This window comes from Mauremys mutica, chromosome 2 (assembly GCF_020497125.1).
Source record: "Mauremys mutica isolate MM-2020 ecotype Southern chromosome 2, ASM2049712v1, whole genome shotgun sequence".
Lineage (NCBI taxonomy): Eukaryota > Metazoa > Chordata > Testudines > Geoemydidae > Mauremys > Mauremys mutica.
Genome location: NC_059073.1, coordinates 94698515 through 94714565, shown reverse-complemented (window position 1 = coordinate 94714565; position 16051 = coordinate 94698515). Strand labels below are relative to the sequence as shown.

At 42.1% G+C, this 16051-nt stretch overlaps 1 protein-coding gene across 2 annotated transcripts in view; it reads left to right on the top strand.

Moving 5' to 3' along the window:
- The first annotated feature begins 7169 nt into the window (after positions 1-7169).
- The window catches only part of MC2R (melanocortin 2 receptor), a 79762-nt gene continuing 70880 nt past the window's right edge, over positions 7170-16051 (top strand). For both annotated transcript variants that reach the window (XM_045005126.1, XR_006576893.1), the window contains exon 1: positions 7170-7336. The gene's annotated coding sequence lies outside the window, so the exon portion shown is untranslated. The remainder of the gene's footprint in view (positions 7337-16051) is intronic.

Below are 16051 nucleotides of genomic sequence, written 5' to 3'. Positions count from 1 at the left end.
CATTATACACTTCTACCCCGATATAACGCTGTCCTCTGGAGCCAAAAAATCTTACCGCATTATAGGTGAAACCACGTTATATCGAACTTGCTTTGATCCGCCGGAGCGCGCAGCCCCACCACCTCCAGAGCGCTGCTTTACCGCATTATATCCAAATTTGTGTTATACTGGGCCACGTTATATAGGGGTAGAGGTGTAGTCTTATTCATTTGTGTATTTTTAATTGTTAGCTTGTGCATTAAATCTCTTCTCCGAATCACCTGACAAAGAAAGCTCAGAAAGAAGCACACTTAATCTAAAGGGCTTTCTTCATGGAAAATGTACACAACAAATTTGTGTATTTTTAATTGTTAGCTTGTGCATTAAATCTCTTCTCTGAATCACCTGACAAAGAAAGCTCAGAAAGAAGCACACTTAATCTAAAGGGCTTTCTTCATGGAAAATGTACACAACAAATTTGAAAAGGATTCTATCAGCCACTGATTTAATTTGGAAATAACAGTCTCCCATACTTTGTAGACTGTACCCGACTTTATTCTGTGCAAATGTTTGAGGCTTATGTAACACATTTAAATAAAAAATCATTTGTTATAAGAAAGGGCAGTTTATGAATAGCTAAGTGATAGTTTAACAGGAGTTTTCTGCCTGAATGATTATCCAATGGAAAATACAGTTTCCACAAGATCAAAATCTTCTGTGAGAAAACTTCAATTTTGCGGCAGAGAAAGGGCTGCTGGGGCCTCTGGGCTCTCTGGCTGTGTGGCAGGCCACCTGGCAGGGAACTTGGAAGCCAGGGCCAGTTCCCTGACCTCCCCAACCCCCCAGGCACCCACCTGTCCTAGGAATCAGGGAACCAACTGCTAGGAGTTGGAGAGCCCTGAGAGGTTCATGGCAGCCCCTGCAGAGGGGCTGCTGAGGAGCCTGAAAGCCAGGGGAGTGTTCTTGAAACAATATTTTTTAAATGAAACTTTCTGGGAATTTTCCTTTCATGGGAAGCCGTGAAATTTCTATTTTGATCCAAATTGGAAAGAAAAAAACTTCAAAATGATAACTGAAATTCTGTTTTCACCAGCTTTACTAACATGGATTCTCTAAAGAGCTGAATGTTTCAGAAATGGGTAGAGGGCAGGACTTGGACTCAAGGTGGGGGGTGAGAATGCTTTTATTAGATTGGATTTGGAGCAGTGGTGGGCAACTGTCAAATGACTGTGTCAAATTTTTAATCCATCCCTGTCTTTCTACAATTAGCCATTTTACTGATGAAAGCAAGGGCCCACCCATCAGAAATCTGGCTCAGTTGGCCTTTTAGGACTTGCCCCTGCACCACTGAAATCAGTCATTGACTTCAGTTGCACAGGATCGGGCACTTAATCCATCCCTCATGGGCCAATGTATGTTGATTCCCTGTATCTTCCCCAGTGTCTTCTACAGTCCAGTTTTAAATGATTCCAGCAGTAGTTTCCACCTTATCTCTTAGACCGGGGTGGGCAAACTATGGCCTGCAGGCCAGATTCGGCCTGCGAGCCATTTAAAGCCAGCCCGCAAGCTACCGCTGGGGAGCAGGGTCTCGGGCTTGCCTCACTCCGATGCTCCAGCCAGGGCTCTGGGTCGGGGGCTGCCCCAGCGCTCCAGCCAGGGCATTGGGTTGGGGGCCGCACCTGGTGGTTCCTGGAAGCTGTGGCATGGCCCCACTCAGGTGATCCAGCCAGGGTGCAGGGTCGGGGGCCGCACCATAAGGCTCCTGGAAGCCACGGCATGGCCCCGTTCTGGCTCCTACGCACTCCAATGGCCCCCTCGGGTGCTCCAATGGGAGCTGCAGGGGCAGTGCCTGCAGATGGGGCAGTGTGTAGAGCCACCTAGCTGTGCCTCTGCATAGGCGCCGGAGAAGAGACATGCCACTGCTTCTGGGAGCCGCTTGAGGTAAGCGTCACTCGGAGCCTGCACCCCTGAGCCTCTCCTGACGCCCCAACTCCCTGCCCCAGCCCTGATCCCCCTCCCACTCTCCAAACCCCTCAATCCCAGCCCAGAGCACTCTCCTGCACCCCAAACTCCTCATCCCCAGCCCCACCCCAGAGCACGCACCCCCAACCAGAGCCCTCACCTCCTCCTGCACCTCAACCCCAATTTTGTGAGCGTTCATGGCCCGCGATACAATTTCTATTCCCAGATGTGGCCCTCAGGTGAAAAAGTTTGCTGACCCATGTTCTAGAACATTACCCCTCTAAAAGATCTCAAAAAGATGCTTGATATTTAGAAAAAGATGCTTGCTGTTTATCTTGTGTTGTTTTTTGTTCAATGCTATCAAATGGGTCAAATATTCCCTTTCCCTTATCACTCTTTACAATCTTCAGATACTTGTAACTTGTCATCATTTCCCCATTTGAAGTTATTCAAATACTTATTTAGGTTTTTCTAATCTTATATTCGTCTCTTTAGTCCCTGGATTATTTTTGCTGCTTTTCTTTGAAGTCCCTCTGGTTTGTCCAGATTGATTCAGAAACAGACAAACATTCATATGAGTAGAGTGTGATCTAGTGCATGTGAGGTGCTATTTACCCAATCAGGCTCTTTCCAGAAACATGCACCTTATTGTGATGCCACCCATGTAAGGCCTGATCCTATGTATTGTTAATGCAGGTATTCCCTAGTACTCTCATTGAAATCAGTTGGACTATGCATGTGGCCAAGGACTACTTGCATGAGGAAGAGTTTGCAGGATTGGGCAAAGAGGCTCCTCTCCAACAACTGGCTCCTTTTCCTGTGATAAGACAGAGTTCAAACATAAAAACGATAGGTATGTGTGGGAAGGGTGATGTTATCTTTGCAAAATTAAATGACTTCCTTGGATAAAGAGAGGACATCATACTCAATCAAATTCTTTTTGTTAAATGTTCATTCTTTGAGCCCTGCTTTTAAGAAACTAGGTTTTAAACCAAAGGTATCACAACTTATTCCTCAGCAAACATTTATTAGTACACAAAGGGCTCCCTGAACATCTACCTTTTATAACCCATTCTTAAATTCTCCTTGAAAGTTCCTTCTCTTCTAAGTAGCATCTCAGTAAGAAAGCAGTGTACAGTTCTACTTTTAGGAATTACTAAACCTTCTGAGTTTAATGCCCAATATATCTGTGCTCTCAGAATGCAGGGATAGCTTGTCACAATTATTAACACCTTTTTAGAAAGGGATATCCTGTGTCTCATAGTAATAATATTCAGTACAGGAGACCAACCACCTCTTAGTAGGGGAAAAGATTTTCCTAGGAGCTCATGGCACTCATATGCCTACTGGAAAGAAATGGTGGTAAAAGAAATAAAATATAAAATGAAACATTCCTGTACAAAGACACAGAATTATGACAAGTATTGGATGTCAGTGCATTGATGTCCAGCAGTAAGCCTCAGAGCTACATCCTGAACCCTAATAATTGCAATTTTCAAAAGTGGCCACAGATTTGGCTGTTTTGTTTTGAGATACCCTAGACCTAATTTTCACAATTTTTACTGAAAACATAACGCAAGATATTACTGAAAAAAATGGTAAATATTTTAATAAAAGTTCAGGTAAAAAAAATGCATTAATATTTCATTACAATGTTCATTTTTGAATAATGGCCACTTTTTCAATTAAAACACTTGTTTGAAAATTTCAGTCAGCTCTAATATTTTGTTGTCAGTATTCCAAAACTGAGATTAGTAACAGGAAGCAAACTTTAAAAAAAAAGTGAGCTTTGAAGAGGGATTTGAATAAAGAGGCAGGAGAGGATGGCAGAAAAAGTACTTCTCAATAGAACATGTGTTTATGATTTGAGATTTCCCCTTAACAAATCTTCAGTGTTATTAATGAATGCTATATTTTAATTTTAATTTATTATTCATTTTGAAAAACTGATATGACCATCCAGATAATTGTATAGTAAATATCTATTTGATTTACCCTCATAGTCTGGTCTGGTATGCTCAGAATGTTCCACAAAGATTCCTTTCACACTTAAATATGAAAGGTGTGAAAACAAAGAAAGAAGAGGAGGAAGGAGAAACAACCAATAAATAGGAGAGAAAGGAAGAAGACACATAGGACGGCAGTCTGCCAGTCCATCTAGCACTCACATTTAAGAAAATATAACCCTCCGTGACTCTACCTTTGCTGTTTCTTTAAGATATTAATATACTTCTTACATAATGACTTAAATTCTCCTGACTTTCTGTTGATTTTATATATTAAATCTTCATAAGAAGATAGCCCAGTAATTTCTAATTCCCCTTTCTGATCAATACAATCATATTACTTCTCCGTCTTTGTGATATCAATCTTTCAGGACAAAAGCACTACCCAATTTTTCTTCTTAAAACTTTTTAAATTGTTTGGCACTGAATAGTCATAGTACATGTAAAAAATAAATTAAAAACATTAAGATAGCAAAGCCAAGCACTCAGAAGTTAGGAAATGCTAGAATTAAGGTCACCCATGCAACTGTATTTCAGCCCCCTTGTGTGTATGCATTATGATACAGTCTTTAATTACATGATCTCATACTTTTAACAAAAGATGTTGTGTGTAATTTGCTAGATTTTTTTAAATCAAACTGAAATAATAGTAATTCCATCTTATTAAACCACATTAACATCCATATAGGTTATCAGCAGAGTTGGAACCTTTAGATCTGCAGCACAGATCTGCCACTTGAGTTAATGGAGTAACTGATAACAGTAGCAGGTTTTCATCCTCTGTGTGGACCAGCACTAGAGGGGATGAGACAAAGATGCTCTTTGCAGTAGGTTTCAGGGATATTTGCTGACAGGAGAGGAAAGTAGAGACTCAGGAATCTTGGGTTCCATTCCAAGTTCCAGAGGAGAGTGTTCACAGACCCTTCTTCTCCATTCCTCCTCCCAAGCCTGACCCATTTTCCCCTATCCGTTCCAGCCAGTTCTATGGCTCCAATCTCCCCACTTCTCCCTGTCCCACTCCCATCCCCATGCAACTCATCTCAGGCTTCTTGTTCCTGTCTCCTTGCACTGTCAGTCCTAGTCTCCTCCTCCAGTTTCCAAGTTTCCTGCCCCACATCCTATAGAATTGTATGGAGGGGCCAGCCAGGAGAAGTGCAGTGGGATCTATGTTTATGTGGATTCATTGGCCTTAATACACATGCAAACGATAAGAATGTCACAGATTTTAATGCCAGAGGGACCATTGTGATCACCTAGTCTGACCTCCTGTATAACACAAGCAGGGCTGGCTTTAGGCCGATTCCCCTGAATCGGGCCCCAACTCTGGCCGGGCAGTGCGGCCCCGGCCCCAACTCTGGCCAGTTGGCGCGGCCCCGAGACCTGGGCCGGAGATAAGGCAGGGGCAGGGAGTCCCAAGGACAGGGAGCAGGTGTGGGGGATTGGATCGGGCAGAGGTTCTGGGGGGGCGGTCAGGAGATGGGGAAGGGGGGTTGGGTAGCCATGGGAGTTCCAGGGGTCTGTCGGGGTGGTGGTGGATGGGGTTGGGGCAGTCAAGGGACAGGGAGCAGGGTGAGTTGGGTAGAGGGTGGGATCCTGGGGGACAGTTAGGGTCGGGGGTCTTGGGAAGGAGTGGTCAGGGGACAAGGAGCAGGGGGAGTTGATGGGTTGCGGTTTCTGAGGGGGACAGTCAGGGGCAGGACATGGAGGGGGGGATGTATTCACCAGGCGGTTCCCTACCGGGTCTTCAGCGGCGGGTCCTTCAGTGCCGCGGAAGACCCAGAGTGAAGACCTGGAGCGCCGCCAAGTGAGTCATCCCTGCTGGGGCCCCGTCAAATCGGGCCCCACACTTCCTAAAGCCAGCCCTGCCTGCAGTGGTCCCCAAAGAAGGGATAGTACCTAGGAAGATGGGTCTGTGCCCAGTTTAAGAGGGATAGACTATTCCTTTTGTGTTTGCTTTTGGGAACTCTGTTAATTTAGTTAAAATAAAAAGAAACTCTGACCCTGTAATTAGGCAAGACTGTGGAGTTTTGATTAAAGTCATTAGTACCATGAAGGCCTACTCCTGCAAGTTGCTGAGCTTGAAATCCTACACCTTTGCAGAGAGCTAATGCAACACCTGTGCACCACTTAAGATGTCAAAATAGAGATGAAGTGGGGTTTCGTGCTATCCCTTGGCACATGGGAGAATTTCATCCTCAGGCTCCGTTTGTCCTTTGAGAGACTATTTTTTTATTTTATTTTTTTGTTTGTTTTTCTGAATACATTTGTATTTGCTCATTTAAATCATGTCAGTTAGGAGTGTAAAACTGTTTCCAGGCCCTGATATCCCCAAAACCCTCAATTTATCAGTCTAACCCTGAAGTCTTTCCTTAGACAAAAATTGCCCCTGAATTCATCCCCCCAAAAGTGCTTCAGCAGCTGACTTCAGGACTCCTGCCTCTTTCTGAACTGTCTTTAACAAGCACTACATTTTTTTCCCCTGACCTGAATATCATCTGGATGTTCCGTAGGAGCTGAAAGTACATGTCCTGCAACCAGAGCTGTCCCTAGGGTACGGCCACTGCCCAGGCCCCACGCTTTGGGGCCCCCCGTGCTTCATGAGGAGGCGGGCAGGGAGGTGAGGCAGGAGGTGGGTGGGCAGGGGGGATGAGGAGGAGTCCCCCTACCAACATCCCTCTCCCTCCAGCCAATCAATGCCTCTCCCTCCCTCCCAGTGCCTACAGCTGATCAGCTGTTTCGCGGCATCTGGAGGTGCTGCGGGGAGGGGAGAGGAGTAAGAGGGCAGAACTGGGTGGGGAAGAGGCGGAGTGGGAGTGGGAAGAGGCAGGGTGGGGCCTTGGGGGAAGGGGTGGAGTGGGGGCGGGGTCTGGGCGGAGCTGTGGGGGAGCACCCCTCCGACAGATAAAAACTCGGAGCCTATGTCCCGGAACCGCACCCTCCCAGAAGATAGAAACTCAGATCCTGTGTCCCGGGCCTCGCATCCCCCCTTAGGGATGGCCCTGCCTACAACAGCACAGGAATTTACTAGAAACTTGAAATACTATTTGTAATAAACAACATAGCCTGCTCTAGATTCCTTGTTATTTGTTCCACTAAGTGTATCTCTTTCAGAAAGACTAGGAACAGGCTAGTCTGGCTGCTTCATTTTAGAGTATTTCCTCTTAGTCTGAGTGTTTAAAAAAAAAAAAACCTTTTTTCAGAAAGTGGATGACTTATTTTAAAATGACCCTAGCTCAAGGTTGTGATAACAAGACAGCTGTCCTTCTCTCTGATTTAGATGTTCCAGTCTCTTCCTTGCGCAAGGGCTGTGTTGATTTCGAGTTCATTAATAGGTAATCTTGCTCCCGGCAATACCCTCACACTGACTCGAAAGTTGTCTCCGGACCAAGGTAAGTGGGGTTTACTACAACTATCTTATACCCTGAAAAGTCTGTCTGGAAAACATAGAGTGAGAGATGTAATATGAGTTGTGGAATGAAAGTTCTGAATTTTTAATAATCCATGAAATTTCTCGTCTCACAATTATTCTCTTCTGAGGATTTGGTGCAAAGTAAATGGGATTATTTAATCCTCTATTGCAGTGTATGGGGCTAAAACACTTGTTCACCCATCTCTATTTGTCTTTCAACCAGAATTAGAAATCCTCAGTTAATCGACCACATCCACATGTGAAGTAGATTTTTCTAACAAAGATCTGTCCTTGTCTGTGCATAAATGAGAGTACTGGTCACTTCCCCTTCCCTGGGCTCTCAGTGTGGTCCAGGATCTTTATATGGGAAGGAGGCGGGCTGGAAGCAGCAGGGAGTGCATGGACCTTCAGAGCATCTGAGCAGACCTCTCCTGATGCTCTGGAATGCTTCCTTCACATGGACTTCAGGTACCTCTGCCCATAGGGCACACCCTGTCAGAACTGGATCCACTCAAGATGTTCTGACAGGCAAGCAGGAAGACTCACAAAGGCATGGGTCCTTCACACAGATTTCTCTAGCTACTGCTCCAAGATCTATGCAGATTTTTATGGGCAGGGGTTGGAGCTGAACCCCCTGCTCTTTTCTTTTTTACTCTTCACCCCCAGACAGTCACCCTGCAGAACTTCTCTCCTTCTCCCTATCCCCTCCCAAAGGTTTTCCCATGAGAAGTGTCAAGCTGGTCCCATTTTTTACTGTTTTGGGATTTTTAGTGCATGGAGGTGTAAATGTCTCTACCAATGCAGAACAGTAAGACTTAAAATGGTTTCCACCAGTTAAGATATGTTAAGGAAATCATAATTTCCTCTAAGGGATTCCTCTTGCCCATAGGGAGTTGTTAGTGCTAAAGGACTATAGAAAATATTCAGTGGTGTGTGTTTAACTAATGACAATCTTTATCCTATAAAAAAATTAATAAATAAATGTCAGTACATGTATGTCTTTCAGAGTGATAATAAAATGGGGAAAGCTTTTAAATCTTAATTCACTCTGATCCGAAGAGCCTGCACAAGTCCCTGTGCATCACTTAACTCTCATTTAAGACCCAGATTAATGGTTTAAGTGGGATTTAAATGGTAAATAGGGTCCAGTGAGGACCTGCTGCACTGGGGTGAGTATCAAAATTATAGAAGATACACATTAAGGAGATAGTTTAATCCAGTCAGAAATGTCTTGATCTATATCCTCACCTCTTTCCTAATACCATGTACAGCAGATAATCTTGTAAAGCAGTTGTTCTCACTGAAGCACAATGATTACAGGAGAAAAAAAATCTTATCTCCTATATCAGATAGACAATCTGATGGACAAAGCAGAATTACTTGTAACTTAGAATAGCCAGATTCTGCCATCCTTACTCATGCTGAGTATTTCCTTACTTGGTCTGATTGAAACTAAGGAAACCAATAAGAAGTACTGTCACTGTGAAAACTAACCATTTTATTCCTATCCTTTGTTTTGTCTTTTAACCCATTATTGATGCCTGAGAGGATTTTCCATCTTAACTCATAAAAAAGCCTAACTAAGACAGTGGATAACCCTTGTCCACCTGCTTGTTGGCATCCTCAAAGAATTCTAGTAGATAGGTGAGGCATTATTTCCCTTTACAAAAGGAGTGTTGACCCTTCCCCAACATATTGTGTTCCTCTATATATCTGATTCTGTTCTTTATTATCATTTCAACCAACTGGCCTGGCACTGAAGTTAGGTTTACTGACCCAGGATTGCCTTTAGAGCCTTTTAAAACATAATTGGATTACCTATGCTATCCTCCAGTCATCTGATAAAGTGTAATTTAAGTGATAGGTTACGTACCACAGTTCTACAGTTTCATATTTGTGTTCCTTCAGAACTCTTGGGTGAATACCATCTGGCCCTGCTGACTTATAATTTAAACAATAATCAATTCGTTCCAAAACCACCTCCTACTGACACCTCAATTTGGGACAGTTCCTCAGATTTGTCACCTAAAAAGAATGGCTCAGGTATGGGGCTCTCTCCCATATTCTCTGCAGGGAATACCAATGTGAAGGATTCATTTAGCATCTCCACAACAGCCTTGTCATCTCTGAATGCTCCTTTAGCACCTCAACTGTCAAGTGGCCCCACTGATTGTTTTGGAAAGCTTCATGCTTCTGATGTAATTTTTAAAAGTTAGGGGATTTTGTGTCTTTTGCCAGTTGCTCTTCAAATTCTTTTTTGGCCTGCCTAATTATATTTTTGTACTAGACTTGCCGGAGTTCATGCTCCTATTTTCCTAAGTAGGATTTCCCTTCCAATTTTTAAAGTCTTAAAGTTTTTTAACTTCCACTTAACTGGCTTCCTCGCTCCTGTGTAGTTCCCTTTGTGAAGTTAAATGCTATTGGGATAGGTTTCTTTTGGTATTCCCCTTTCCCGGACGTTTAAAATTAATTACATTATGGTCACTATTACTGAGTTATAGTCACCTCTTTGACCAAATCTTGGGCTCCACTTAGGACTAAATCAGTAATTGCCTCTCCCCTTGTGGGTCCCAGGACTAGCTGCTCCAAGAAGTAATTATTAATGGTGTCTAGAAATTTTACCTCTGCATCCTGTCCTGAGGTGACATGTACCCAGTCAATATGAGATAGTGGAAGACCCAATAATAATGAGGGATTTCTGCTTTTTGTAGCTTATAATCCCCCTGAGCATTTCACAGTCACCATCAACATCCTGGTCAGGTGTTCAGTAATATATTGCTACTACTATACTCTTATTATTCAAGCACAGAATCTTATGCCTACAGATTCTACGATACCCTTTGATTCATTTAAGATTTTTACTATATTTGACTCCATGCTCTCTCATATATAGTGCCACTCCCCCACCAATATGACCTATGCTGTCATTCCTATATATTTTGTACCCTGGTATTACTGTGTCTCATTGACTGTCATCAAGTTTCTGTGGTGCTTATTATATTAATATACTCATTTAATACCAAGCACTCTAGTTCACCCATCTTAGTAATTAGACTTCTAGCATTTGTATTCAAGCACCTATAAAGCTTCTAAACTTATAAAACTTGTCAATATTTTGTTGTCTGCCTTCATGTGATGTAATTGAATGGGACTCTTGTGTGCAACTTTCTCTTCAGTTCCTATCTGTATTTTATATGCTCCTTTCCTCCTCTTCAGTAGGATATTGACTATCCCCTTAATAAATCCTTCATTAAACGGTGTTTGTCTGAACCATGTGCTTTCTCCCCCAATTCTTAGTTTAAGAACTCCTCTATGACCTTTTTTCCTGTACGGGCTCAACCTTACCCAAAAGGTTCCCCAGTTCCTAATAAACCTAAATCCCTCCTCCAACTCAGTCATCTTATCCATGCATTCAGACCCTACAGTTCTACCTAACTGCCTGGCCCTGCTCATGGAACTGAAAGCTTTTCAGAGAATGCTACTGTGGAGGTCCTGGACTTTAATCTCTTATCCAGCAGCTTCAATTTTGGCCTTCAGGACCTCTCTTACCTTTCCCTATGTCATTGATATTACATATACCATGACCACGGACTCCTCCCCAGCATTGCACATAAGTCTACCTAGATGTCTCGAGGACCACAACCTTTGCACCTGGCAGGCAATTCACCACGCGCTTCTCCTAGTCGTCATAAACTCAACTATCTAGATTTTTAATCAAATCCCACCATTACTATTACTTGGCTCTTCTTAATAACAAAGGTCCCCTCCCCCAGAGGGGTATACTTTAGTATAGGAGGATGCCATCACATCATCTGGAAGGAGGGTCCCAACTATGGGATCATTTCCCTCTGCTCCAGCTTGATGTTCTCCTTCTCCAAGACTTTCCTCCTTCTCCTCCACAATAACACAGGCTGTCTGACTCAGAGTGGAACCACTCTGTCCCCAAAAGGCTTGTTTATGTACCTCCCTGTTTCCCTTAGCTCTTTCAGTTCAGCCACTCTTGTCTCAAGAGCAAGTACTTGATCTCTGAAGGCCATGAGTTGGTTGTACCACATACAAACATACACCCTCTATCCACAATCATGCAATCATACATGCTGCACCCAGTGCAATCAAATGGATTGTCCCCACTCTGGACTTCTGCCTGCAATATTTTTACTCCTGCGGGTGTTTTTGGTTTTTGGTTTGGAGGGTTTTGGGTGGGGGATTGGAGTTGTTACAGGCCTAACTTTAGAGAATGTTTATTAGGTGTATCTGGCTCTCCCTCTACCTCACAAAATTACCCATTTGCTGTTCCTGTTTGCTGTTCCTGTTTGATAGTTCTCTCGTTTCTTAGAAGGTAGCTTTTTAAACCCCTGTTCTCCCTGAGTTAGCCCTGCCCCCTTGTCAAGGATTAGGGATCAAAGGACAGCAAACTAGAGCCTTGCTAGGAAGCTTCTCAGTTTTGCCTAGCAGGCACTAGGCTCAGCACACAGCCTCCACTCCCCCAAAACAGTTCACACAACAGGCACATGGCAAGCAACAAGCAGACAACTAACTCACTCCAAGAGTCGCTTAGATGCTCCTCCTTCAGCTGGAAAACTCCTTTTTTTGCTACTGTTGTCTGCTAGCATTAATCTGATTTATTTGTGTTTTGTTTTCCATTTATACATCTAATTAGTCTCTTAATATTCTAATTTCATAATGATTTAGATTTCACATATTCAAGTTACTCAAGATAGGATTCTTGTAACATTGAAATCAAATCTTTTTCTTCTCCAAATACAGTATAAGATTTGTTTCCTCTTTAGTCAGAGAAAAACCCCTTAAGTAGTTCAAGACATTATTTTAATTGTTTCGCTTATTTTAACTATTGATTTATTTGCATCTGTTAGTTAGTAGATGCTCTCCTGCTCTCTAATTTTTAGGGACCAGCATTCCTAGGGCAACAAACTGGAAGGAAATTTTCTGCATCTGAATTCTCCTACCAAAGAATGGTTAATATCCTTCTGTACAACAGATTTCCTTGATGCTTGTTTGTAACAGGTTTATGCCAGCAGCATTGCTGGAAGGAATAAAAATAGAACAGTGTTCTCAAACAGAGATGTCACTTGAAGGCCTTTTTTGATTAGTGGGGTTTTTGTTTTTGTTTTGTTTTTTTACAATTAATCCAGAGGACTATTTGTCTTGGACTCAAATTCACCGTTATTTTTTATTCCTTGGGAAAGTTACATTTATCTGTCTTTAAATTCATATATTCTGTAGATAGGTAAGAAAGAAGCAGACTATAATGTCTGGAAGACAGTAACTGATGCTTGAACAGTTACAAATAAAATTCACTTTGTTGCAGTTTTAATAAAGGTCCTGGTACTTAGCTCACGGAAATTGGTACAGGTTGGCAACAGGTTGACTTTAGTGGAGGGACATTGATTTACACCAGGTAAGGATGTGGCCCCAAATCTTAGGGCATCATTACACAGTAATTGTAACTTGGATTGCAGGATTCTCATTACAATAAGGTTGTTTCTACAAAATACAGTTGATTGGTAATAAATTCATTAATATGTCACAGACTAAGAAGGCAGTAGCAGCAGCTGTGGGGAAAGTGTGAAGACTTTTACCTCATGAGTTTCTAATTGAAAATGAATCAAGGTTTTTTGCAGGATCCTGCAAGTCACTTTCAGTTCTCACAGAGAATTAATGAGTGTCCCCATAGATATTGGGCCCAATCCTCTGCTAGTGTATATTGACAGCTCTATTGATCAAGCTGATCCCGAAGTCAATGGAACTATGGTGATATAAACCATAAAGAATCTGACCCAGTATTCCTAAAGACTCCCATCACCCTGTATCCTTGACCTGCAAGGATATGAGGTGGAGAAGAGGAGAAGAGAGATCCTCAGAGTCTGGGGATCAAAACCCTGCTCATTTTCTCGTAGGGATTGGAGGGAATTTCACCTCACCCCCATCAATGGAATGATCAGAGGAAAACTCCATGTTACTCCCTTGTTTCAGGCAACCTCACTTAATGTGATTGTTGGAAAACTTATAGCTCTAAAATACCTACTGCTGGTCTCTGAACTAGTCAATCTTTGGCCCTAGAAGAGAAATGTCCTTTACAGTGCAGATTTCATATACAGAAAAAAGTCATGCAGTCAGTGGTGCTGTCAGACTTTCACAATCCATAGTTCAAATGTTTGTCACAGTAAATTGTTCATCACTCATAGATTGCTCATACCCCTAGATTTGAGTATGAGTTTGTGCATACACATGGGGTGATGACTTTGTAAACAGTTTGTGCTTATGACTCACTAAAAATTAAGCACCCTAAGCCAACTTTTGCCCTATGCATTTTACAGGATATTACAAAATAACAGAAATTAGAGTTGAGAAATTATATATTCTCAAGAGTCCAATCTAACTTTACATGATTAGAAAGAAGGGCACCTCGCCATTTTGCTTAGGAGGGTGCTCTACAACTAGGAAATGTTTCTCGAGGGTTAAGTTTGGGGATTGTCTTTGTTTTGTTCTTTGAGAACTAAATCTTATTTTTCTCACTGTCATATTACTACTCTTCATTATCTCCTTTGGAAACACCCTAAAGAATTCCTTTCCCTCTATGACCTGAGTGACACATGCTGGAGGTCTCATGCTGCCAGTATTAAAACATCCTTGGAATTTCTAAACATTATAAGTGACAAACTTCCTAACTCAAAGTGTTGCAGCCAACACAGGGGAATTCTTTAGTTCCTCTTCATCTATTAGGACAAGGTCTAATAATGACAGAACTAAAAAATTATGGCTTAGGTACAAGTGATCATCAGAATCATAGTGCCCAAGCCCAATGAAGTCCAGACCAATAATATATAAATACTTGGTGCCTTATTAGGGCCAAATTCAAAAGGCTGAAAGCAACTCAGCTAAATTAGCTGGGTAGAAGAATTTAATCAGAAAAATGTCTCTGATAATTGGGAATCATTGAAAAATACCTTGCTAGATGTCCAAAAAGCCATAGTCAAGGAAGAAGGCCATATGGATTGAAAAACTGACCTGGGTTACAGGGGAAGTGAAGGCAACTACTTAAAAGTATATAAAACAAATAGGAGAAGGGAAAGTTGATAGTAATGGATATAAATCAGACATTAGGAATTGTAGAAAATTGATAACGGAAGTAAAGTGGCACAAAGAGGAATCTGTGGCCAGCAGAGTTAAGGGCAATCAGGAGGAGTTTTTGTGTTTGTTTGTTTTTTAATATAATAGAACAAAAAGAATCAGGACACGGTTATTGGTCCATTACTAGATGGAAGAGGTAGAATTATCAATAATAATCCAGAAAAGGCAGAAGTGTTCAACATATATTTCTGTTCTGTATTTGAAGGGGGGGGAACATGATGTAGTCATATCATAGGATAGTAATTTCCATTCCACTAGTATCTCAAAAGGATTATTGAACAACAGCTATTAAAGTTAGACATTTTAAAATTAGTATATTGCATGCTTGAAGTTGTTAATGATTCAAGATTAATCTTTGATTAAATAATTCCATTTGAGCCAGTTATTTGACACACAGATTAGTATAGGACCGTACAGAAAGAAGACAGACCTTGTGTGAAGAGAAGGTAGTTTAGTCCCTTCTTCTGTACCTGATGGAATGCTGACAGTGTTCATTCCCAACCTAACTGTCCAACACTCTTTCCTTTTATAAGGTGTGAGACAAAGAAACTTCCTTTTTGGGGGGAAAAATCCTTTCCCTTCATTTAATTTTACTACGTGTTCTGTTTTTGACACTTTAATTTTCCCTATTTATGGAGTTCTTTTATACTATTTTTAGGTTACATGAGTGACACACTAAATGGAATTCTAATCCAATCTTCTTATTAAGCAGCAGGCAGTTCTTACTGTTAAACATCTTTCAATGGATCCTTATTTCATCCATTGCAGAAAACATCTGCAATAACAAGCAATTCTTATCAGCCATAGACCATATTTAAATCATAGGCACCCCTTATCAATCACCCAGTCTTGTATAAACTGTACTTCCATTGATACTCTATATTAGTTTGAGGGATCTTTTTCCTAGACCTCTATATTCCCACAGACCCAGAGATGCTGAGGACAGTTAGATAAAGACCAACATTCAATCACACAAAAATTCCTGGGCACAGATCAGCTTGAGAACCAACACTCTGGGCCTTAGACTTCAAATGCACTAATATCCTATGATTCTGGGAGAATAGTTAATATGCAAATCAATTTAATTTTCAAGAAGGAGGGGAAAATGGGGTAATATTTGCTAACAAATATAACTTGTATCCAAGAGCTTTAAGAGAGCTGGGTGAGGACTTTGCTGGACTGTTAATGTTGCTTTTAAATGTCTTGGAATACTGGGGAAGTTCCAAAAGAGTAAAAGAGAGCTAATTTTGTGCCAATTTTTTAAAGGGTAAATGGGATGACCCACGTAATTATAGGCCTATCAGCCTGCCATGGATCTCAACACCCTGGTGGCTAGGAGCCACCTCCTGCCTGTCAGCTTTGCTCCCTGTAAGCTCTGTGCAGCAGCAAGGAAGAGCTGGAGCTGCCACCACTGGAGGCTGCAAGGAGGTTTTGGGGCTGGCTTCTACTAGCTGCCCTGATAGTGCATGCTCCCCCAAAAAGGGGGGGCCAGAAGGCAGAGGGACCCACCAGCTATGGCAGTGGTCCCCTATGCGGTGCCCGC